The sequence below is a fragment of the Neovison vison genome, chromosome 1 (genome assembly GCF_020171115.1).
Source record: "Neovison vison isolate M4711 chromosome 1, ASM_NN_V1, whole genome shotgun sequence".
In the NCBI taxonomy this organism is placed as follows: Eukaryota; Metazoa; Chordata; class Mammalia; order Carnivora; family Mustelidae; genus Neogale; species Neogale vison.
The window spans coordinates 42573624-42597134 of NC_058091.1; the positions used below are offsets into that span (position 1 = coordinate 42573624).

The 23511-nt window shown below is 39.8% G+C and overlaps 1 long non-coding RNA gene across 1 annotated transcript; it reads left to right on the plus strand.

The window, feature by feature from the left end:
• The first annotated feature begins 1694 nt into the window (after positions 1-1694).
• On the plus strand, positions 1695-21693 carry LOC122904775. Its single transcript, XR_006384261.1, has 3 exons — positions 1695-1778; positions 18278-18342; positions 21622-21693. It is a non-coding gene; the product is annotated as an uncharacterized LOC122904775 (long non-coding RNA).
• Positions 21694-23511: the final 1818 nt, after the last annotated feature.

A 23511-nucleotide genomic window follows, 5' to 3' on the forward strand; every position in this document is an offset into this window, starting at 1 on the left:
TTTGTCTTTATTAGAGTTTACACAGAGCTGAGGTAGCTAGTAGATATTCCAATTGTCAAAGAAGCTGGAAAGATTTTTGAACTCTGCGTGGCCCTCTCTGGTTTAACTTTTTTTAATAATATATTTATTATTATAATGCAGAGCAATGCCTTTGGTGCTATAAGGAATTTAAAAAAAGAGATGACTAAGATGGTTTTATTTTTGGAGTTTGTCATCTAGTTGAGAAGACATGTCTATATATAAAACAACAAGTAAATCAAGAAAAAAGAGAGACAAGAAAAGCACTAAGTGTGAAGGGGTCTTTTCAAAATCCTATTTTAGGAATGGTAGATGGTAATGTCCTGTGGTGATCTGAGAATTTCATTAATGAGCAGAGTAAGGAGGCAAATGATTAACAAAATGCATCCCCTTGGTCTGAAGGAGCTTCCAGTCTAGTGAGAAAGGTAGAATTGTAAATAAATTGATCATAAGAAGTAAGACAAGAGCCTTCAGAGATAGAAAGGAAAAGTTGTGAAAACTGAGACAAGAGTGACCAGCTCTGCTCAGGAAGAACAAGGAAGGCTTTACATAGAAGAGGACATAATGGTGGTTTTTAAAAATTCTTGGAAACTCTTATTTTCAAGAGTTGAAACTTAATTTCCCTCTCTTGAGTGTGGACTGAACTTAGGGACTTATCTCATGGTGACATGAATAGAATATGGAAGAAGTGACAGTGTCTGTTACTTCCAAAACTAGGCTATCAACACCACTGTGGTTTCCTCCTTACTCTCTTACTTTAGATCACTCACTCGAGGGAGGTCAGGTGCCATGTCATGAGGACACTCAAGTAGGTCTATGAAGTAGGCCACATGGTAAGAAATTAAGGTCTCCTGCCAGTAGCCATGTGAATGAGCCATTTTAGAAGTGGATCCTCCAATTTTTCTCAGGCTTTCTGACAACAAAAGCCTTGGCCAACATCTTGACTGCAACTGCATGAGAGACTCCTGAACCAGACCACACAGCTAAGCTGCTCCTGAATTCCTGACTCCCAGAAACTGTGAGATGATAAGTGTTTATTATTGGTTTAGGTCAGTACATTTGGGCATAACTTGTTATCCAGCAATAGATTCCTAACACAACAATTGAGTCTCAGTTCGCCATGTTGGGCAGGTGGTGGTTTCCAATCAGAAGAAATCAAAGAGGTATGGCGAGTTCTTTGAGAAGAACTCAAAGAGGTATAATTGAGTGTGGCTGGTGTGGAGGACATGTGGTTATATTTCCTAAGTTTTTCATGTGTTAACAATTTCCCTAAATCTTCTTAAGAATGAAATATTTTTAAATGAATGAGTACTATTGAATATGGCTTCCCACTGCACTTTGAAAAAAAATCCAAATTCTTTGCCACAGTGTAAAAGTCCTTTCTCTAGCTTACCCTGTGCCACAGTGCCCTTTACTCACTATGACTACTTCATAATGGCTTTCTTCAGTTCCTTTTGCCCAAGGCCTTTTGCCCACAGTTGCCTCTGCATCAACTCTCGTCTCTCTGCCTTTCCTCTCACTGACTTCTCCTCCTTTTAGAGGATTCAGCTTGAGTATGTCTTCAAGGAGACCCCTTTCCTGACCATCATGTTGTTTCCTTCCACAGCCCTCGCTTGTTTCCCCACAAGATGAATTGCTCCTGTTATTTGTCTGCATGTTTTTGTCTGCCTTCCCTTCCAGAGAATACATTCCACTGCAGCAGGGACCATACTGGACTTTGGTATAGTATCTTCAACACTTGGCACAGTGCCTGGCATATGGTAGGTGCTCAGTAAATATGTACTGTGATTATCTTCTCTTTCCCCTTGTGTGGCTAAAAGCTTTGTATTGGGTATTCTTGTTTTAAGACTGTTTGCCTGTGTTATCCCCATCTTAGAGAGAAGCAAATGAAATGGAATTGCACAACAAATTTTGAAAATTTACTGTTTAATCTTGTGCAACTCTATATTTATGTTATTTGATTCTCTCATCTCTCGTGTCTTGCATAGTAACTTATTAATATGATAACAAAAAGCAATAGAAACTTTTCATCCTGCTTCTGGTGAAAGCATCCCCCTCCCTCGCCTTCATTCCATTACCAGGAGATATTTTTAATGATGAGATATTTAAAATATGTGGAAAAGTAGAAACAATTGTATGATGAATATTCATCTCCAATATCTGTCTCCAAACCTAACAAAAATTTCAGTAATTTTTATTGCCATCTAATACCTTCTTTTCCCCAATACTTCTTTTACAACTGGTTTGTTTAAACTCGGACCCAAACAAGAAACATAACATTTCATTTTGCTGTTATGGCTCTCGGTTCTCTTTTAATCTAAAATATTCTGTGTTTCTCCCTCCTTCTTTCTTCACATGACTTGTGGAGAATTGAGAAATTTGGGTCATTCTTCTTGTAGAATGACCCAACTTCTTGATTTGTGTGACTTTCCTTCTGGTATCACTTACCATGTTCCTTTATCCCCTATGTCTCCTGTAAACTGAAATATAGAGATAGAAGACTTGATTAGATGTCGATTAAACATTTTGGCAAAAATACTTCACAGACAAAAACCTGTACTTCCTACTGCATGATGTTAAGAGATACATAATATTTAGCGTCTCTCTATTGGTGGTGCCGAAATTAGTCACTACGTTTGAATGGTGAGACCTCTAGATATTATAAAGTTCTTTTTCCCCCCTTTTAACCAGCAAGTCACCTGTGGACTAATTCTTTGGCACTATGCACATATACAATGGACCTTTCCCCCTAGTTTCAAAAAGGAAAACTAAAGGCTGCATCTATGCTGCATGCAGGTTGGAAAGGAGGATCCCAGGCTTCAGTGTACTATGGTTTACTTCTCTGTTCATTCCAGTTGTGCTACACTGGCCAAGAGACAATCCACATATGTTCAGCAATGGTTACCAGGGCTTGACTGACTAAGAGACAGACGGTAGGCACAGGGATGGGATATGAGGAAGTTAAAAATAGCTTGTCCTTCAGTAGCACTGAAAGGATGTATGTTAGGAAATTTAAGGAAATGCAAGACTCAAGATACAATCTGAAGGAAAAACGGAGACAAAGTTGTTCATATACTCCAATTAAAATTTTTAAAAAACCCAAACAATGTAATTCAGAAAAACAAACTAAAAGAAAATACTACTCCTGATGATATTTGGGGTAGGGAAATGGGTTTATGAATTTTTTAGCTTTTTGTAATTTTATCTTACTTTTGTAATAAAAATATTAAATGTGTAAATAAATAAGAATGCAAGAAGTAAGATGTTTTGAGAAGAAAAATCATGAAATAGAATGAAACAAATTTTAATTTTTTTAATTTCCTAATTTTGGTTTTGTCATGCAATCACATGACAAGTATATGTATATATATCTTTTATCTCCAAATTTTAATTTTTAACTCACTTTACCTTTATGTTTTGAAGGCAAATTAGAGACATAGTGACTTTCTACCCATAAATACTTCAGCACGTATCTCTAAGCAGTAAGAACATTTTCCTCCATAGGTAGAATGAGATTATCTCACTGAACAAAATTAATATTAACTCCTTAATATCACCTAATATGCAGTCCATGTTCAAATCCCCCCCCTCCAGTTTTCTCCAAAATGTTTTTTATAGCTGGCTTCCAAACTAGGATCTAAACCAGAGAAACAAGTTTTTAAAAGATCATACAAAAATTTTTAAATCATGTACACTTAGGTATAGACTTTTCCTTTTAATATCATATCTCGCCAACTAATTATAGAAAAATATTTTACTGTTGTTGTTGCAGTAAATGGATGTCACATGCATCTGGGGTTAGGGTGTTTGCAAGTTCTCTTGGTTCTAGCCCAGCATTTATAATATTTATACCCTTATGATTCCCAAGTCCTAAAATCACCATGAGACTTAAATATGTTTATAAGTTGGGCCCAAAAAGCAAATCTTGCCCAGTGACTCAGAAGTAGAAGCAGAAACAGCTCCTCAGCAGTAGGTACTGTACCAAGAAAAAAAAGCAAAGCTTTATTGCCAAGTTCAAGCCAAGAGATCAGGATGAGGGAAAAAATACATTTCTATTTGTCAGTCAAAAAGATGTGGACCTAAAGGCTTACAGAATTTCCTTTCTCTTTATAATGACACTTTAAACTCTCCATGCCTTCTCCTAGGATCTGTTCATTTTTCCAAAAGAACAGAGTATTCATTTTTCAACAACTCTCTGCCCAAGTGTGGAAATTAGCAAGTCAAAGATGATATATCCAAGACATGAAAACACGAATCTTTTATCCCTCTCTACCATATAGTATTTGAGCTATTTCAAAATAATAAACTGTGTCTTTGTTTTTCTATTAGATACTTCTGATGAATAAGGGGAAATTGCATTTTAAATTAAGTTTTTCATTAAGTACTAACAGCTGTGTTATTTGAAAGAAACAAGAAAACTTGTTTACCACTTTTTGTTTCTGTTTTTCTGTCAGAATGCTGGTTATTTTCTTGATCAGTAACTCTGAAATATGTCGTAATCATAACTTTCCTTTTATATAGAATCTTTAATTCAGAGGCCTTAAAGCTCTTTAAGCATTATCTGTTTGAAAATAATATTGGTATCTCTGAGGATATTAAGGTTAAGGAGAGAAAATTACCTGCACATTCAAAATGACATGAGGCAAGAATCAAGTCAAGGACTAAATCTGTGCCTGGCAATATCAATTTGGCCTAATCAAAATCTTAAGGATTGACTTAAAATCTTACAGATCCTCTGCACTTCCTATGGTAGTACCTTTGTTACTGACCTGAAACATTTTGGGTACTCCAATACTATCTCAATGAGTCCTTACTCACTATGCAGGCATTTTTCTGTAACTCTGTGAAATATCTATGCATGAATCAGTGGCATGGCTTATATGTATGGTTTTTCCCCATCTGTTTCTTTTTAGTGACTAGACACACTCAAGAGACAGAAGACTCTATATAATCAGGAACACAGGAGATAGACACTGCTCTTTTTTTTTCAGATTATGCAGGTAATACGTATTTGCTATAAAATCTTGAAAACCCAGAAAAGGCACAAAAATATATACAAATTACTCATTTTCCTACTTCCCTCTCCTAAACAGCTACCTTTTTCACTTTGATCTTAACCAATTTCTTGTCATGCCTATGCAACTCAGCTGTCATCTCGACCCTCCCTATCTGTAAAAATATAAACAAATTAGACTCAAATATCTTTCCAGTTCTGTGGAACGTTCAATAGCCTCCTGAATATTTCTTCAGACTCCTCTAGGCCTGGTGGCAGGTGTAGGTATGGGGAATTTGGAGAGGGCAGTCTCATGGCCCTTCTAGATCTGATATATTGCCTCTGCTAATTCCTGTTCTCTGCTTGGAAAGCCCCTTTGTGGTTTATACACATATGAAATATGAGGCCCTTCTGTGCCAGACTTTACTGAAGGCTCTGGAAGGCTTGGCAAGATGGAGAGAGTGATAAAGTTTTACTTCACTGATATATAAACAACTTACAATATTTAACATCCCTGTTCTTTAGCTTTTTGACAACTTGGACTTAGCCTCCTGCTATTTTGCTGGGCTTTTTTAAAAATTTAAATATAACATCTTCACTAACCTACCTTAAATCCATTCTACAACTGTACTCAAAAAAAAAAATTCCATTTTATAATGCCAAACTATTCAGGTTTATCTATACTTCTAGTTTAGGGCCAGAGTGCCCAGGTAAAATCCTAGGGCAGTAAACTCTTAAGCCTCAGCTTTAAGTGCTTAGTAGTTGCCTGGTATATCTAATAAACATGAACTGCCTTCATTCTTATTGATATTTGATCTGGACTCTAGAGACATCTACACATCTGCTGTCTGGATGTTGGCTGTGTACAATTTTCTAAGGACCAGAACACTTTTATAAAGGAAGAGTGAAGTTTGGAGATTAAGAACACAGTCTGATGCTGGAATGCCCACCCCTGTGATGTACTCAGGGCCCTGTCACACACAGGGTTCTCAGGGAGCAGACACCGAGATGGAGTTTGAGGTAGAAATGATTATTAGGAATCAACACAGAAGAAAGGGGAAGGAAGCAGGATTGGGCTGTAGCAACCAAATATTCTGGTTTGCCTGGGATGAAGATTTCTTGGGACACAGAACTTTTGGTACAAAAACCAGGACAGTCTTGGAAAATAAAAAATGGAATGGTTGGTCAAACTAGCTAAGGCAGAAGTTAGAATGCGATACAGGCTCATCAAAGCTTCTGCCAACCCCTCAGGGAGCTCTATCGTGACTATTAGCAGTCAGAATTGTCCCATGTTGAGCCAAGATTGCTGGGCCTTTATACCTTGTCTTTCTGTCCCTCAGTGCAGGCTGCACTGAGAAGGCCATGAACTTGGGCCAAATAGCTGAGGCAGATTCTGAGGGCACTGACAGGTGGAGGCAGCTGGGCAAAAAGTCCTTTGAAGGGCAGTGCCTCTCATGTCTACCATAGGGAATATTTTGTGCCTCAGTTTCCTTTATCTGCAAAATGAGCATGATAATGGTGAATACTTGGTAGCTTTGTTATGAAAATTGAATGAGTTATTATGTGCAAATTGATTAGAACAGTGTCTAGTACACAGTAAGTTCCTAAGCATTAGCTATTTAACCAGATCAAGTGTCTTCCTACTGTTTATTATTAGATCCTAAAATTCTTTTTTTTTTTTTTGTGGGGATGGGGAGGAAAGAGAGTGCACACACAAACACGGCAAGAGAAGGGGCAGAGGAAAAGGGAGAGGAGGAATCTTAAGGACACTCCATGTCCAGTGCACAGCCTGGTGCAGGTCTCGATCTCATGACCCTGAGATCATGACCTGAGCTGAAGTCAAGAGTCAGACACTTAACAAACTGAGCCACTCAAGTGCCTCCAGATCCCAAAATTCTGGATCTTTGGTCTCTTTTGTCAAATCACCATACTAGCTAGTGTCTATCATTACCTTAGTCTGGTTGTAACACTCATGACCAGTCTACAGCTTTCTCCATTTGATCTGTTTGGATTTGGCCATATATTGGTTTCTTGATTACAGCCAAGAAACTGGGTCTGAGGGTCTTCCATTTCTCTTCTTACTCCCTGGTTTTGGGTTGAGTTAAGAAACCTCAACTTCTTTTTCTATCCTATTTCTATTATTAGATAATAGAGAGGATTAAACAAGGAGAAAAGTGACAGAAAAGTAAAGACAGCAGGAAGAATTTTTAAGTTAAAAGTGGCTTTCACAAAAAGAATTTAAGCATGAGAATCTGGAAGCTAGGGAAAAAGTATAAATGGCAGAGTGACTAAAGACCATTTTTAGCCTGGGTAACTTTTGTGATCATGAGGTTGATGAAATAAATGATCCTCATCTTGACTTCCCTTTCCTCCAAATTAAGCCATGTTGTGTAATTAATTCCATTGGGCAGCCACTGGCTTTCTGGTTCCTCCATTCCGAAGAAGCTAAAGCTACTAAAAGTCATGTGGGTCACTTTATGAGTAAGAGCAGGAAACAACACTAGGTTAAAATCTGGAGTGTGACATTCTCTGTATGAAAATGCTTCCGTCCCCCAAGAGCTAGACAAAAATTACTTTTTATAGTAATCCTTGGCTTTTCATTTACCCAGGAAGGCGGTATGAGGTAGTAAGTTTCCACACCCTCTTTTACCTGGATGACGTCCTTCTGTGTCATCTAAACAGATGCTCTTCTCAACAAGAAGGTGGATTACTTACTCCCTCATCTCATCACCTGAGCTAAAGCAAGCAAGCAAACAAATCAAAGAAAAGAGCAATCTTAGGGGCTATTAAACAAACAAACAAACAAACAAACCTACAAGACCTCTTTTGACTTGTTCTTCAACTGAATTCCAAGCATTATTTGTGTAGTTTCCCTTGCCTGAACTGTTGGCATGAAAGGTGCAATTTTATCCTCAAAGCAGGGTGTTCCTCAGGCACTGAGCCAAAGCAGTTGGCTCTTCACTTCCCTCTCTGCTACATTTCTTCAGGGCTTTCTGCATGTCAGAAGCCTATTTATTATACAATGATTCAGGATGAGATACAGGAAGTATTGTTCCTACTCTGACATTAGCTACTCACCTCTTTCTGGTCCAAACTGGCTTACTTCACCAAGGAAGCCACAGAGTCTCCTTCATTTGAGTTCCTTTCCAATTGTCTAATTATTATAAAGTGAAGTAGAAAGAAATTCACAGGAGAAAGGACTTCTCTGCCCCCTAAAAGTGACTGGGACTTGTTCTTCTGGTGAGGAGCCTAGGCTGTCATGCACTGGGGTTAGCCTAATGTCTGATACTTGTGCTTTTGAATTTCTCCTGGGCAGGAGACCCAGCTGAGCTAGGTGACCCAGCTCAGGACCTATACTTTTGCATCTCCCAAGTGGAACTGTTCACCATCCCTGCAACCTTCCTCCATTGCCTGGTCCTTCCCAAGAACCACAGAACACATTTCTTCTTCCAAAAGTTATGATTTGAGGCACCTGGCCTGGACTAAGGAAGCCCATTCTGCATCTCTTTCCAGGAATCACACAGAATCAGGTCATATTTCTCTATCATGACCTTGATCTTGGGGCCCAGCCAACTGCACAAACCATTCCCAGGCTACTTAAGGTCACATCTCCCTTGTGTCGTAAAGTGAGATTGAGCCAGATGTGCCTGCTTTTACATCTCCACAGAGGCTTAGGGACTCTAATCCAAATGGTAATGGGACAAGGGGAAATGGCACTGGAAATTTGCACTTAGAATCACAGTCAAGGATGATCTGTGTGCAGAAGGGTTGCCAGAACCCAAAGAGAGGAAAAAGGGAAGGCTGCTGGTTCAATCTTCCCCTCTGCATCATGTGCCTTGGAGATCCTCTTACCAACTGGAGGGGTGCCTAACTTATATTTCTGGGCTGCTATTTGAGCAAATGACTCACTCACCTTTTTGTCATCAAGAAGATGCAAGGAAGTTTTAATCTTGCCATGCATTTTGTACTTTATTCTTATACTTTTCTGATAAAAATGAGAAAAATGACAAAGAGAGTGCAACATCTGGGAAAATTCCCTCATGTGCCCCAATCTCAAATTTTATTTCATGGACACGGACCAAAATCATACCTCAGAACTACTTGACCTTTAGAATTAATACATTTTAAGGTTCAGGTTGACCATACATGTATCATGACACTTTGTATATTCTACAAAAAATAATTAGACATATTCATTATCTTTTTCCCTCATTCTGTCTCTCTCTTTTTTACTCTACATTTTCAATATAACTGCTGCTAAAATGATCTGAGAATCCATTTCGTATACATAAAACCATGCTTAGATACTTTAAAATAGTATTTGTATATATCCCTATGGATGATTTGAAGGACCGATTGTCAGTTCTTCAAAAACTGTAAGAGAGGGTAGATTCTGCACTACAGTGGCAGAATCAGGCACTGATGAGAAAACCCTTTCTCCCTGAAAGTCAGACTATCCCCAAACACGTCTTGAGTCAATTTCTCCTGTACATCTCCCGCTGTCCCTTCTCTTGTAGTTTGCCTTCCTTCCTACCGCATTCCTCAAAATATGTCTCCTTTGCCTGCTAGGATCCAACTAGATGTAGGAGGAGTCAACTGAGATCCTGAAATACTTTTTCCACAATCCAGTGTCCCCAGAGGTCATCTTTAGCTTGAAATCAACTAGAGGACTTATGCCTTCCTTGGACTGTCTCCTCCCTTTAAATCCTTTTGGGCCCCTTTGGCAGCTTATGAACTCTGTCCCTCAAATGTGGCTGGCTGTCCTTCCTCACACTCAGTCAGTCTTTCCTTTCTTTGCTCTCTGATAAAGTTGGAAAAGGGTGGTGGTGTTCACTGTATAGGAGCCAACTATGTTTCCCAAAGGAGTCATAACATAGATCAAAAAAGCAATGGAAATCTGGTACCTATAGAGTTCCAGGACATTTTTTTATATAACATTTTCCAGAGGAGAGATTTTTGAATGCTCTTTGCAGGACTTGATCTATGGGCATAATATTGCTTTATGATCTTTTATGAACCATAAGCTGGAATTGTTCAAATAGCTTTGGGTGGACAAATGCCAAATAACAAGGCTGGGGTGGAAAGTAGTGGTAAGAAGGGACTTTTACTGCTCCATTTGCTCACAGAAAAGCCCCACCCAATAATTTCTGCAAAGCAAGTCTATAATACATTGAATCCTCTGCTGATCTCTAAAATCGTGAGCCTCTGAGTTAGGGTGAGTAAAATCTCCTGATTGAAGTCATTAAAATAAACACTGATACAAGTGCCCAGGGAAAACTGGCAGGGGTACTGCTGAGAAATCCCCTAATTGTTCCATTTTCCTGAGACTCATCGCTTGTGCTGACATTCTGAATCTACTTGCCAAAGAGCTTGCCTGCATTCTGTTAATAGACAAATACCCGAGGGTGTAGGGGGAAGAAGACATCTGTAAGAAAGTATCCTGGCAAAAGCAGGCTCTGTCAGCATAAATTTCACAGGATAAATGGACTGTTTCAGGTCATATTTCTCTACTTGTTGAAAAATAGCATTATAGTGACAACTGTGCAATGCTGAAAATAAAAATCATGCCTCAAAAGTCTGCCAGTTTTGCCCTGAACTGTTACCACCTCGAGGACGACAGATAGAATAAGGCTTGAATGATGAACTGTAACGTTCCAACCAGTGATGTTTCTTGGCAGATGTCTGTTTGCATGAGGTGATTTGCATGGGCAAGTAGGGAGGAGAGCCTGTGTCTTGGGGGAAAAATAAGGAAATGGAAAAGATAAACAACACCCGATTTGGTCCCTCAGCTCAGTCCCAGGTGCTCACATCTGAACGTCAGAGGGATGGGCTGTATGTAGCCACTAAAGGAAGTATTTTTATAAGTATTTTATATAAGTATCTTTATAAAATTTTTATATTTTTATAAAGGAAGTGTATTTTTACACCCATAAAATGAGTGGACATGGGGGACTGTGGCGCTTTTGGTCCACTGATGACACAGAATGAAAACCTCAGAGACAGCACACATCTGACGTGGTGTCAGTCTTTTCACGCATGCTTGGCGCTGATGTAGGTACTGAGCCAACACCAGCTAATGGTTTCTTAGCCCACAGCCAAGAACCCAGGAGGCAGTAGAGAAGAACACCAGAGAACTGTGACACATAGGCCACAACCCTGGGGACTCTGGAAGAGACTTTGGGTGAGGCCAGGAAAACTACATGAAGCAAGAATTGAGAGCCAGTAAAATTTAAGATTTGCCATTCATTTGACCTGACTCCTCTCTAGTGGCTAGTGAAGCACAATGAATAAGAAAAAGAGATCACTTCTAAGTCCTTCCGTCTAATATAAAATCAAGAAAATCGGTGTATCAGTCGAGATTTTTAGTTGTCGATGACAGAATTCACTCTCACTAATTTAAAACTAAAAAGAATATATCAAAGGATATTAAAGAGCACATAGACTTCTGGAAGGGTCAGAGAGTAAGGCTCTGAAGCTCCTTTGTAAGAAGTTATATTTCATTACACTGCAGGACGGTGCCCCAGGGGTGGCCCCAAAGGCCCTGGGGCAGCTTTGGCTACCGCCCCTCACCCCACCGTGGGAAGTGCCAGTCATAGAGCTGCTGCCATTTCTACCTCTGACGCTTCCACCGTGGGAAGTGCCAGTCATAGAGCTGCTGCCATTTCTACCTCTGACGCTTCCACAGCCCTCCCCTGAAAACCGATTCTGTGTGACCCCTTCTTTCTCGTGGTTTTCTTTTCTGCATTGCAGTCCTGCAATGGCTACAGCTGACTGCAGAAACCAGGTCACATGCTTCTACCCTGGTTGCAGAGAAGGCTGGGGGGTGTGTTCTAAGAGGTTCTAGAGAAGGCAGGATTCATAATGTATAAGTTTCCTTGAACTGGGAAAGTCTTTTGAGAAACAGTACATGGCCACAAACATAACAAATGTCTACTGGAGTAGGACTGACACAGGCAACCAAACCCTTGGAAAGCAGCGAGAAGCTGGTGTTTCTCTCTTTGTGCTTGTCTAGGACTTTTTAAAGATTTTTTTTTTTTTTTTTTACTTTTTATTTATTTGTCATAGAGAGAGAAGCGAGAGCAAGCACAGGCAGACAGAGTGGCAGGCAGAGGCAGAGGGAGAAGCAGGCTCCCTGCCAAGCAAGGAGCCCGATGTGGGACTCGATCCCAGGACGCTGGGATCATGACCTGAGCCAAAGGCAGCTGCTTAACCAACTGAGCCACCCAGGCGTCCCTGAACATGATTTGTTCAGGAAACAGCCATAGAAGAAATTTTTGTAACAAAAGGAAGGCTTTCAGACAGTATTGGGTCTGTAAGTTTCTTTTTTCCTTCCTAATGCAAGAAGAGATCAAATGTCCTTCCCTCTCATCTTAGCTTCAGAGGGTATTCCCAGAAGGTATTAGCACATGGGAAGGAAGTCATGTCTCCACCTCGTCCCAGATTTGAGAAAGGGTAGAGAGGAAAAAACTCATGAAAGCACCTAAATCAAGGTGTTGAAATCTGTGTGGTGCAAAACAAGAAGTTTCCACACAAGACTAAGTAACTGTAGACAGAGACTGAGCATTCTCCAAATCAGTGGGTCACATCAGTTGGGAGTGCCATGGAAAGACACAAAAGTAGATCGGCACAGGGCACAGGATCAGGTTAATGTAAGAGAAAGTTCGGGACCTGAACCATGTCCGCAGCTTTTCTCTAGCTAAAATCACTGAAGACAGAAATGCCCAATGGGTTTTATCTTACACATCAAGATCTATGGATTGGTTGTGGCTACCTCAAATACCTTGTTGAGAACTCTCAAGAAAAATGTCCTTATAGGAACCTGTTTTCACATGGTCGATACTTACAACTTTGCATTCTACTTTTTTAATTCACTGAGTCATAAATATCTCTTCATGTTGTTTAATATTGGTAGTTAATCCTTTTAAAATATCTGTATTCCATCAGCTGATGAACCCTAATTTATTCAACCATTTTCCATCATTTTATACTTATGTTAGTCCTAAGAACTTTAGAAAGGTAAGTAGAATTTCTCAAAAGACTCTTTCTATTATTCAAACGAGATTAGCGCAGGAATAGTACTGAACTATTTTTTAGGGATATGACCTCACAGCGGGGTCGATGTTGGGCCTATGGAGATTCCATCTAAAGAAATCTAAAGAAATAGAGGCTTTGTAAGAAAACAGGCCCAACCTTGGAAACTTTAGATGTAAAGACTTTAGAAGTCCTTACATACATACCCCAGTAAGATCTCTATTTCTGGAAAGAATTTCTCTAGCATATTTTGGGAAAAGATCCAAAGGGGGATGAGCTCCCATCTGAAGTTCTGGAAACTACTCACCTGGAAGGTTGGGTCTCCAGGGTCTGGATAGTTACTGAGGAAAATGCGGAAAACGACTCAACTTGTTGTGGGTTTTGAGATAAGACTTCAATTAAAAAAAATCTTGGGGTGCCCAGATGACTCACTGGGTTAGCGCCTGCCTTCAGTTCAGGTCATCATCCCAGGATTCTGGGATCGAGCCCCGTGGGGAGTCTGCTTCTCCCTCTCCCTCTACCTGTCACTCCCCCTGCCTATGCTCTCTGACAAATTAAAAAAAAAAAAATACTTAAAAAAAATAAAAAGAAAAAGAATCTCTAGGTTGTAAAATGAATTCCTTGGACCCAGATCATTATCGGCATGAGGACTGTGGGGAAACTTGTAAAGGATCATGGGTCACTACCTATTCTTGCACACTGAATCCCATGACAGTGTACACACCTGGCCAAGGCATGACCTTCAATGTCATTGGCCTGGATCAACCAGAGCTGTGGGAGATCTGGAGGTCTGACAATCTTCATAAAAAACAGACAGTCTTTCCACCCAAAAATATATTCACTGTAAACTGTGGCATGTTTTAGGAAGAATTTAGATGCAAATAACAGAATTCCACTTCGTTCAAATAAAAAGAAGTTTGTTTGAAAGGCAGAGTTTATTATTGGCTTACAATAAGCCGGTACAGGAGATAAAGCTGGACGTTATGGGACCAAGAAGGGGATTATGCAGATATTTCCCTCTCTCCCTGTCTCTTGTCTACCTTTTGAGGTCCCTGTTTCTCAGTTTGTCTCTGGGTACCTGCTCCATCCTTCTACTCCTCTGTTTGCAGATCTGCTTTTTCTGCTGACTCATGGATTCTCAGGTTCCCCTTGCATGTTAGTATGAGGCTTTGGCCTGCTGTGGCAGGTGGGGGGTTGGAGGGGGCATGACCTTGCAACTTGGCTCAGCACAGCTAAATGACTCAGCTTCTTTGTCTGTATTCCAAATTCTTGGGAGAGTATCGGATAAGCCTTGTTCAGGTCAGATGTTTATCCTTGGGTCAGTCACCAAGACTGGTGGAGCACTGTCACGTGGTATTGGTATTGTCCATCCCAGGGTGATGAGTAGGGCAGAGTCTCCAAGGTGGAACGTGGTTAGGGAGAAGGGAATGTTTGACATCTCTGAGACAGACTTGGATCTGAGAGAGGTATGCTGAGTTGTAATAAAAAGAGCATCAAATCTGGAGTTAAAAAAACAGATCTCTGCAACTTCTTAGTCATGAAAGTAGACAGGGCTCCTAATCTCTCAGGAACTCATTTCCTTATTTGTAATCTGAGGGAGCTGAACAAGATGACCTTCCAGCTCTTGCTATCTATGATTATTATTTTCATCTTCAGAATCTCATAATGTAAGGAATGGCCAACTCACTATAATATCAACGATCCGGCAGGTTTTATATGAACAATCATTCAAAGAGCTGTCTTTGCATTAAGTCCAGTGGTGTATTATCCCCAACGTTACCATTATTGTAAACATTTTTGGAAGGCCATTATATGTGCTAGCAATGTTGAAGTCCCTAGGTAGGCAATTCAGCAAATGTTTCTTGCTTAGAGTAGAATTCTAAGAGAAGAGGAGTGACAGATTTTGTTCTAAAAGGGTTTCCCTGGAGCACCTGGGTGGCTCAGTTGGTTAAGCGCCTGCCTTCCGCTCAGGTCATTGTCTTGGGGTCCTGGGATCGAACCCTGTGTCAGGCTTCCCCCTCCTCAAGGAGCCTGCTTCTCCCTCTCCCCGCCTGCTGCTTGTGTTCTCTTTTGCTATTTTTCTCTCTCAAATAACTAAATAAAATCTTTAAAGAAAAAATAATTTAATAAAACCTAAAGAAATAAAAGAGTTTGCCCGTCAAGATGTTAGACACTTGAAAAGTAATATGGCAAAATTCACTCAATTCTAATATTGTCAATGATCACTATTCTAAAATGCGCTATTGGTCAACAGCCTACTCCAAGTGGAGACTAGACTATGTTAATGGAAACTACTCTCTATCTACGCCAAATTCATACAGCTATTTCACAATATGTGAAATTGAAGCTTTCTTATAAAGTCTTTTATAAAACTTGCTTACAAAGCCTTTTTATAATTGAGGCTTTCTTATAAAGTTATATATATTTATTATTATAAAAATAATATAATAATAATATAATATAATAATCCCAATGAGAATTTCAATTTCCCAACCTATTAAAAAAGCCCCAAGCACCCACACAAACCCATGACTGGCAGTAGGTAAAGGTGTCTCTGGAATTGACCCAGGCCCTCTCCACTTTTCCCAGTCAGCCTCTAGTTTTTCCTGTATCCAGCCCCTCGCTCAACTGCACACCTCAGCTCTCATCATTTAATTGCCTCCTCTCTTTGTACATAAGTGTATAAATATGTTCTCTCCCTGATGCGCTCTGCGGTACTGACAGAAGCAGACTTTTCTCCTTTCCGTGCTAGAAAGCTCTTGCCAATAATCCCAAGCCCTGGGCAGGGGCAGCCTTTGTTGCCTACCTACTATGCCTGTTTGCCACTGGGAAAATGTAATCTTGTTGTCTTTCTTTAATTTTAAAATATCAAATGTTTCTCTTTTATATATAAGCTCTGGACTCTCTTTTCCTCCCCAAAATGAAATATCTTGTTTTTTTATCTGATTGTAAAAGTAATCCATGCCTGTTTTTTGAAAAGTTCAACATTATAGAAATGGATAAAGCAGGGAGTGAGAATTTTCCGTACTTCTATTTATTCCCAGAGATGGTCACAGTTATTAGTTTAACATCTATCCTTACAGATGTATACACATGTGCAGATAGATCCATATAGACATGGATGTATACATACTCCAAATATAGTATGTAAAGTATATATCATATACTATATGTGTTTAACAAAAATGGGATCATATTATTTACTCATTTCTGTCATTTACATTTTTTTTCTTTTTACTCAAGCTCTAAATAGCTTGCTGTGTACTCTTTTTTTTTAAGATTTTTATTTATTTATTTGATAGACAGAGGTCACAAGTAGGCAGAGAGGCAGGCAAAGAGAGAGGGAGAGAGAGAGGGGAGGAAGCAGGTTCCCTGCTGAGCAGAGAGCCTGATACGGGGCTCAATTCCACCTGGGATCATGACCTGAGCCGAAGGCAGAGGCTTTAACCCACTGAGCCACCCAGGCACCCCTTGCTGTGTACTTCTTACCTGTGTATCCACCACATTGTTTATAATGGCCTCTCAGTAGTCCTTTGTACCATAATCTCTACCCTCCACTGAAGGGCATTTACAATGTTCTAAGTTTTTCTTAAACATTAAAATTACTGTAATAAACTTCCATATATGGAAGTTTATTTATTTTATTTTATTATTTATTTTATTATTATTATTTATTTTATTGTATATAAATAATATATATATTATATAAATAAATATATAAATAAAATATATTATTATATATAATAAAATATATATTTTATATATATATATATATATATATATATATAAATAATAGGAATTTATCCTAAGGATGTGGCCCGCATCAGACTCTCTGCTCAGCAGGAAACCTGCTTCCTCCTCTCTCTCCTCTCTCTCTGCCTGCCTCTCTGCCTACTTGTGATCTCTGTCAAATAAATAAATCTTTAAAAAAAAAAAGGAATTTATCCTAAGGAAATAATTGGAAATAATTAGCATAAGCAGAGGCAAATATATGTATATATACATATATATGCATGAATATATATATATTTATATTTATATTTATATTTATATTTATATTTATATACAGTTGCCGATTCCAGTCGGACCTTCCAGTTTCAGGGTCTAGAGCTTTCATCTCTTGACTCCCACTACTCTCTGTCTAACTATCTATACTTTGCTTATGCTAATTATTTCCTTAGGATAAATTCCTACAACTGAAATGACAGGGTTAAAGTTTAAGTACACTTAAAATATTACAACGTAATTCCCAGTAGCACACTAGAAAAATCCTATCACCTTATACTCCTAACAAGCTTCCTACAGTTACCTTTATTTTTCATTGTTGCCAATCTGGTGGTCCAAAAAGACAAAAATGAGCACCTCATATTCTTGTGCTAATCTGCATTTCTCTGAATATTAGTGAAGCTAAGTTTCTTTTCAAGTGGTGTTTCTTAGCCATTTGGTTTTCTTCTCCTATTAATTGCTTGAACCTGTGCCTATTCTACTCCTGTTTCCTTCCACTCCATCTGTATGTACTTTTGGTTGAGAGTTGCATGTCCAGATATGTGTCAGGAGATGTCCAATAAATTTCCTCTCCTAGGAATTTGGATTTGATAACAGGGCACCTCTAATCTGTTTGTTTGTTTTTTAAAAGATTTTGTTTATTCATTTGACAGAGAGAGACAGAGCACAAGAAGGGGGAGCGGCAGGCAGAAAGAGAGGGAGAAGCAGGCTCCCTGCTGAGCAGGGAGCCTGATGTGAGGCTCAATCCCAGGACCCTGGGACCATCACCTGAGCTGAATGCAGACGCTCAACAGACTGAGCCACCCAGGGACCCCTGGCATTGGGAAATGCCAAACTGGGCTAGGCCAGCAATCTGGGGTTACATGCATCATAAAGAAGAGAAGAATGTAGATCTGCAGAAAAAGAAGAAAGAAACAGGCATACTCTTGGAAGCAGAGATGAGAGCACTTCCTGTCTTCCAGGCCTGTAGGAAAACTGTCTCCTTAAACTGGTTTGAATGGATTTCTGTTAAGATAAGCAGCATCACAAATTCTGCACTGTGGGAATATTGCAGGGGAAGAAATGATTTTAAGAAATATTCTGATCTTAATTTTCCCTTTTCATATTTCCTAAGAAGCCCAAAGGAGCCCTAAGAAATCTGATTTCCAAGTTTGAAGGGAAACTGAAGAGAAAGTATGCAATGGGCCAGATGTAGCTTCAATGTAGTGATATTTTGATTTGTTTTTCCAGGATTCCCTGTCCAATTAGACGCCCGGACCCCTGCTGCCCCTCAGCTCCCTGTGAGCCCTGTCCAGGTACTGCACACCTTACCATAGCAATAGCTCTTCTTACTGAGCACGTACTAGCTGCATGTTATATTATATCTGCCTGTGTTATATTATTTAACTGATAAGTAGGTATATTTTTACTCCATTTTACAAAAGAGGAAACTATGACTTAGGGAGTTTTAGTAAGTTGCTCAAAAACAACTCAGCTGGGAAGTGGTGAAGTTGGATTCTAGTTTCTGCTGTCTGACCCTGCTATCCCTTCTGCTCCCTGGTTCATGTCTAGAGACCAGAACTAAGGCAGATTTGGACTCTAGGACATAATTGTATTCTCCAAATTCATGGCTCCAGGCCCTAGCAGACTGCCACCTTCATATGCTTGTCTTTCTTAAAACAAGAGGCACATATATTCCAGCTCCTGCTGACCTTTTTGGCCACAGACAGAGAAGCTTTGCTATTCATTTCCAATGTGATGGAACTCTTTGCTGAACTAGTGAGCTCTGAGGACTGTGCAGGCTAAATCCTGAAGGTAGGCTGGGGTCACCAAATGTGCCTGCACTTGCCTCTCTACCCCAGGCTAGCCCTTTTGACACAGGCTTGCTATCCCTCCCAAACCCCCATGTTCTACCTCCTCTCTAACAGCAGCCAACACTTACAACGACTTCGCCATTCATTGACTCCTTACATCAGCCCTCAGAGTTAAATACTAACACCCACATTTCACCGATGAGGAAATGGAGATACAGACAGGTTAAGTTACATGTTCAGCATCACACAGCCCGTGAACATCTGCCAGGATTCCACCCCAGATGTTAAAACTCCTTTGCATATTCTGCATATGTTGAAAGCTAGGGTTCTCTCCTCAGAAAAATGCACAGACTCATAATAAAGACTCATAACTAGAATCTGTCTAGTTTCCTGGCTTTAGTTTGAGGAGTCCTACTATATGTCAAGTGCTTTTTATTACAGGGCTCAGAAATTTCAGATGTCCTCCGGGGCAAGGCAGGGAATGTTGATGAGTGAAGATACTGAAGGGGAGAAAGGACAGTGGGCCCTGGGTTGTCCATGGACTCCTAAGGCATTCGAATGAAAACAACTGGACCAAGAACACTTAGTGTGGGCTGAACTCAATGACAGTGTGATCAGTTCACAAATTCTGCTAGAATGGAACACAGTCCCTTGTTTTCTTATTACGCATCAGTTATGCTGGGCGCTCCCAATATTCAAGAAAAAGCTGTATTGATCTGCTGTTCCAGCTCAGAGTGGATTTGCAGCTGATTCGAGTCAGACCTTCCAATTTCAGGGTTTAGAGCTATTATCTCTTGACCCCCACCATCCCTCCAGAGGTCCAAGGTCCCAGCCCCCTCTCTTGTGTTTCCAGTGGGCCAGGGATGTTTCAAGAGGACGGTTGTCCAGGTTGGATGAATCAGATGGTGTTACTGCTACAAATGGTCATGGGGCTGGAGAAGGGAAGCCAGCTCCCAGAAACACCAGACTGAGGCCTTGGCAGTTCCCAGCTCCCACAAGGGAAGATGCTTCCCTGTGACTGAATAGTGTTTAGACTTTCTGCCCCTTTGGCCCAGTCCTCTCTTTTCTTTTCTTTTCTTTTTTTTTTTTTAAAGTAGTCTCTATGCCCAACTTAGGGTTGCAGCACCCACCCCCCAAGATCAAGAGCCAAGAGCCTCACGCTCTAGGGACTGAGCCTGCCAGGTGCCCCACTTTTCTGGTCTTCTTATCTCTTTTCTGTCTTTGTTCTTTACCACACCCACCCTCAAGAGGTGAGAAATATTTTTCTAGTCCTGGGAAAGCTGCCTTTTGTCAATACTGCTAGTGTTTCCTTTCTCAGTGGCACTTGCTATTCTTTGATATTATTGCTTTAAAGCTCCTAGCATAACTTTCTTAATGGGATTGGGCTGTTTGTAAAAACAAAAGCTAGATGCTCTTTCTGCTTTCCACTTGATAATTTCCCTCTCCTAAAGCAATGAATCGCAGTGATTACTGCATAAATAGAGGGGGAAGCTGTGGGTTGGGGAGAAGGGGGTGTAAGGAAAGGAAGGTCATAATTTTGAGAGAAAAGTTTCCGTTCATATTATATTATCCCACCACATAACTTTGTCTTAAGATCCCTTTATACTCCTGACAGACCCCCAAAATTGTGTGGGCTATATGTATTGATGTTTAATGTATTAGAAATTAAGATGGATAAATATGTAAAATATTTGTTTACTTAAAAATAACAATAAGCCTATTACATATTAACATAAATTACATATTTTTATTTAAAATAACTGTAATTTCCAAAACAAGCAAAAACAAACAAAAAAGATTCAATGAGAAGAATGGCGTTGTTTACATTTTAGTAAATCTTTTTAAGGTCTGGCTTAATAGAAGGCAGCTGGGTCCTCCTCATATCTATGTCTGCATTCAGCTTTCATATCACGTGGGCTCTGTACACTAGTGAGCAAACAAGAGTGAAAGAGAGAAACATCTTAGTATTATGATGAAAACACCTAGGGCAGTACTGCCCTTTGAGAGCCGCCCTCTGAGATCTGGAAGTACATAGAGTGCTGGAATGCCAGTTCTGGGGGGAGCTATGCATGGTTTAGATTAAACCGGGTCCCTGGGGGAGACAGGGTGTATAATGGCCAAAGGTGTGAATTTTGGAGGCAAACACTTCTAGCATTGGATCCTAGCTCCTGAGCGTCCTACAGAGTGGCCTCAGGAAGGTTACTGAACTTTTCTAAAAATTAAATCTCTAACCTATAAATAGAAAACAAAAGTGCTTACCTTCCCAGGTTGTTAAAAGATAATGAAGTATTTTCTAAACTTCATTGGTCCCAGTTTTTGTCAACTCATTGTAAGACCTATATTATTATCTTTAAATTTTTTGCCATAGCCCATTTTCAAACATACATTTGTTTTTAAATTGTATATCCTTATTATAAATATAAAACAAAGCACCCTAAATCGAAGGTGCAATTAAAAAATTAAAAAGACCTTGTTACCAGAGACTGCGTTAAACCCAAGGCCTGTTCTCCTTTCGTAACAAAAGGAAATAAGTCTGTGTCATTCAAGACGTGCACCAAAGAGACTCTAGCAGTGTGATTAAGCACAGAGACTTAAAGAAGAAAAGGCTTTCTCATTCTGTGACACAATTTGACTTAGTTAAGTCCCCTCCCCTGCTACCAGAAATCACTTCCTGTAACACCCCACACTTAGACACTGAGCTCAATGCCTGGCCCATGGGAAGGGCTCTGCATTGTAGCTTTTGGTATCTTTTCTAATTCTTCTTTCTCTTCCCCCACGCAGGTTAAATGACCCACGTAAGCCCATAGATATTTGGTGGAGAACTAAGATGACAATGCCTGACTTACGTTCCCCAGATAAGAGCATGAACTCTGGAACTGAGTTCTGCCACTTTAGAGCTGTGTGACCTTGAGCAAAGGACTCAACATCTCTGTGACTCAGTTTTCTCATCAGTAATAAGTGATAAGATAGCACCTAATTCATAATTCATAAAGGTAAGAGTACATGAGTTAATACAGGAAAAGCATACAGAATGTGCCTGGTGGGTACTCAACACCATACACATATTGGCTAATAGTGTTCTTTCTTCTTCACCAGCTGAGTCTGACAGTAGCAGTCATTCACAGGCTACTCTAGAGAAGCTTTTCTCAAACTGTCTGAGGTGAAAGACCAGGTTTTTCTCTCACAATACCTGTGGACCAATATTTTGTAAATGGAACAAATGTATTGCTCGAAAAAAGAATTAAAAAGTAAGTATAAAACATAAGCCCACATTTTTTATTAGGTTCAGTAGACATACTTCGATAAAAGCAATCAGAGAGAAAAACAGGGAAAAATGTGTAATATGTACATTGTTCACTGAAAGCCTGAGTACAAACGATTAATAGTTGTATTTTAGTACTTTGTTGTCTCTCCATGTTTGTGACAAAGTTATTTAAAAAAATAGTGATTCTACATATTAAATGCTGATTTGCTTCTTTGAAACAAACACTTTATTAGTAAAGTATTCCATGTTATAAGTAAGTTTGCTTTTTGCTTGTTAATTTACGTAGTTTTGGTTGGATAGATGATAGCGCTACAAAGAGGGGATTGTGTACACCTAAACATTTTATGGTTATTTTAATAACATTCATACAGATGAGTGCCTGAGAGAGAGGAGGAGTTTAAAGCAGCTTCTGTAAGCTCCACATACTCATTTTTCACTTTTATCAAAAATGAAGCAGGTGATGTCGTATATTCAACATTCATTCTCAATCCGTCATCAAATCCTTTCAAGTTCAGTTGTCTTTGATAAACAAATGAGCAAGATGAACTCTGGATTTTATACGTTGTGGGGATAGAGTGACAAATTAACTTTAAAATATTGCATGCGATTCTACTGGGGACGGCTAGCACGAATCTTGTGTCACATGTGACTTACCTGTTCAGTTCGACAACCGGGCTGTACTCTGTGTCTTGGTTTATTCAGGCTGCTGTCACAAAATACCATATATTGGGTGGCTTAAAAACAACGAATATTTATTTCTCACGGTTTCCAGAGGCTGGGAAGTCCAAGAGGGCTCACTTGTTTTTCATGGAGAGTACTTCCTTTCTGTGTCCTCTCGCGGTGCAAAAGGCAAGGGTCTCTTTTATAAGAGCACTAACAACCATCCACCAGGGCTCCCCCTCCCAATAGGGTCACACTGAGGTTATACAAAATTCATTAATATGAATGGGGGGGCGGACACAAACATTCAATCTGCAGTACTTGGGCAACGAGACTGGTCCTCTGGTCCCCTTGCCTGTTGTGATGATGTCAAATTGCCAGAAAAGTTTCTAAAGCCTCATTGTTGATTTCTACACTTAGTGGGTTGTGGCTTGGAGCAAACCCACAAACCACAGTTTGAGTAGCCCAGTGCTGGAATGACGAGTTGCTTAATTTGAGGAGAAATACTGTGGGGTAACAGATAATGCTTCAGGTGGTTTTTTTGTTTGTTTGTTTTGTTTTTGTTTTTAATCAAGACCATTTCCACTTTTGAAGAAGATAGCTGTCTCCTGTTCATACATCTCGCATCTCAGGTGCTGGAGAAATTCTTGAGAAGAACACCCAGGCAGTGAGCGTAATGTTACAAAGTGCGCAGAGAGAAACCTGGGGCAGAATTAATCCTTTCCTCTCAAATCGCAAGCTGCAGC